Source organism: Hevea brasiliensis, unplaced genomic scaffold, assembly GCF_030052815.1.
Source record: "Hevea brasiliensis isolate MT/VB/25A 57/8 unplaced genomic scaffold, ASM3005281v1 Scaf49, whole genome shotgun sequence".
In the NCBI taxonomy this organism is placed as follows: domain Eukaryota; kingdom Viridiplantae; phylum Streptophyta; class Magnoliopsida; order Malpighiales; family Euphorbiaceae; genus Hevea; species Hevea brasiliensis.
This window is the reverse complement of record NW_026615017.1, coordinates 202537-205343: the sequence shown is the minus strand read 5'-3', so window position 1 is coordinate 205343 and position 2807 is coordinate 202537.

Sequence of the window (2807 nt, the reverse complement as noted above, 5' to 3'; positions counted from 1 at the left end):
CCACGACAAGACATACTCACCCCAATAATCGAAATCAATGAGGGAGGAAGCTAGCTATATAATGAGAACTCATCCATACTCACCTCAGACTGGGAAGTCAAAGAGGGAGGAACATAATCATACTCACCCCAGACTAATAAGTCAAAGAGGGAGGAATAATCACACTCACCCCATTAATGGAGGAGGAACATATTATCAGTGTCATGCCAATTGTGAGTCAAAACAATTCCAAACATTTTATTCAAATGATCCGTAAGAATCCAATAAATTTCCAAAGTTATAATTTCATTCACAAAATGGCAACACTATGTAATTCACTTCAATTTCCACAAAACCATTTACGTTGCTTTTCAATCAATAAGTATCCATCAAATACCATTCAAACAATTTTTCAGTTTCAAACCATTCACAATGTTTTTCAATCAATAAGTGTCCACCAAACACATTTCCACAATTTAAAACAATGATATGCAAATAGTCAATATTTATTTCCATTGAAAATAATTCAAAAGAAACAGTTGTTGTGCACAAACACAATTTAAAACAATAATATACAAATATTCAATATTTATTTCAATTGAAAATTCAAGAGAAATAGTTGTTGTGCACAAACACAATTTAAAACAATAATATACAAATATTCAATATTTATTTCAATTGAAAATTCAAGAGAAATAGTTGTTGTGCACAAACCTCTGATATTTGTCTCTGGTCTGACTCAGTATTTCTTTCCCTTTGCTTAGTCCTTGTTAATCGAGAAACACAATTTGAAGTGTTTCAGCACCAAAATTAAACCGTCTCTATCGATGGGGTTTGGTAAATAATGCAATCGAACTCAATTATTCACTAAGTCACCTAATATACCGACCCTCATTGCGTTTTAGGTAAATTAGGTTTTAGTGTCGTTAATATGTCACATTCGATAAGGTTTTAGATTTGGTATGTTTTACCAAAGTCACTTCCTTGCTTAGTGCATTTTAATGCAAATTCGGATTCGGAACACCGGTTTGACCTAACCGACGATCTAGTTCCTCAGTTTTGGGTCTCGGTCGAAACTACAAACTTGTAGATCTAGGTCTTATTGCACGCGGGCAAAATTTCAGGTCAATCCGAGTTAAGTAGACCAAGTTATGGTCATTATACTATTGCTGGTCAAATGGTACCATTTTAGGTCAATTTTAGGTCAATTTGGTCAACTCTGGTTCGGCCAGTTTTGGACCCGAACTTGTGCAAGCTTTTGACTTGCTTATGGTCATTTCTGGGCTTTGGTGTCTTCATAAGACTTGTAGGTATGGGTCTTAACTATTCATGGTTAAAATTTCAGGTCAATTGGACCTGTTTTGAGTGAGTTATGGCCTAAATACTCACTGCTGCCCAAATGGTCAGTTTTAGGTCTCAAGTGTACCTAATCCGAATTGGTCATTTTTCACATCAACTTGCAAGCAGAATTTTGGTATGGTTTCTCAATGAAAGTTGGCACATTTTGTGCCTAGTTTCACCTCAAATTGGTCTCATACCAATTGAGGTTACACATTTCAGGTTATGGGCTAAAATGTACACTGCCCTCAATATGCATTTCACACCCCACTTCAAACACACATATACCTTGCAATTTGGTTCACTTCCCTACCAATCTGTTTTGGTGCATTAACCACAGTATAATCTACTTTACATTAACATTATTTTGGGCAGATTACCATTACCCTCAACACACCAAATATAATTCACATTTACAATATTTCAATACCATTACATACACACCTAAACACCACTAATTCTCACATACACTTTACACAATAATTTCATACACATATCCTTCATTCCTTAATGCCACAATTCTGCCAACACTCCCATGAATATACACATTTATTCAAGTGTCCCCAAGGCTGCCCAAATTTGTCCTTCAACATCAAAGTGCTGTCCAAGTTACCAATTCCCATCCAAGTGCATAAATCACCATATAAACATGAAATAATTCACTAGGTTATTAATTTACCATGATCAACATTATTTCTCATCAATTATATGCATAATAAATCATCAAATGTGTGACCCCATGGCTGTCCAAAAATGGCTATCTCAATAACTATTTAAACTTCAAAATTTCCTTCACAAAACCAACACCCATAACATGCACACAAAACTTAACAAAGCTATCTTCAAAATTATGAACTTACCTTATGCTTGGAGTTTGTTAAACCTTGCTTAAACTTCTCAAATTTAGTATCAAACTCTTCCTTGTGATGAGTAGACAAAGTTTCATGAAGGAACTTAAGAGGTTGGAGTTGAAAATGGAGAGTTAAGAGAGCTTCCATGAAAATGGCCATGGTGGTTCCCATTTTCTTCATTCACGGCAATGTTGATGAAATGAGGAAGATGAAATTTTCTGCCTTGGATAATGGATGTACACCTGCCCCTTTAGTCCTTAATTAATTCCTAGTGGTCCACTCACCACATTTAAATCATATTATAAGCTTAAAGTGCTAATTACACAATTTTCACTCCACTTTTGGTTATTTGCATTAGGTACCACTAAACTAATTTTTCATTTTATTTTCTAAGTGTAATATTATTTATTTTTAATGGACATTTAGGTCAAAAGACACTTCGGGATGTCAATTGACCATAATGCCCTGCTCGGGTGGCTTTCCGATTTTTCAGATACTGGGTTTTGTCTGTTTTTCGATTTCTCACTATTCTTTGTACTAATTATTTAAATTTTCTTTGATCTTTCTAATGATATTTATTCTTAAATAAGGTTCTATTTATGTCATAAAAATGTTTTCTGTGGTTCCCAGTCCAGTAAT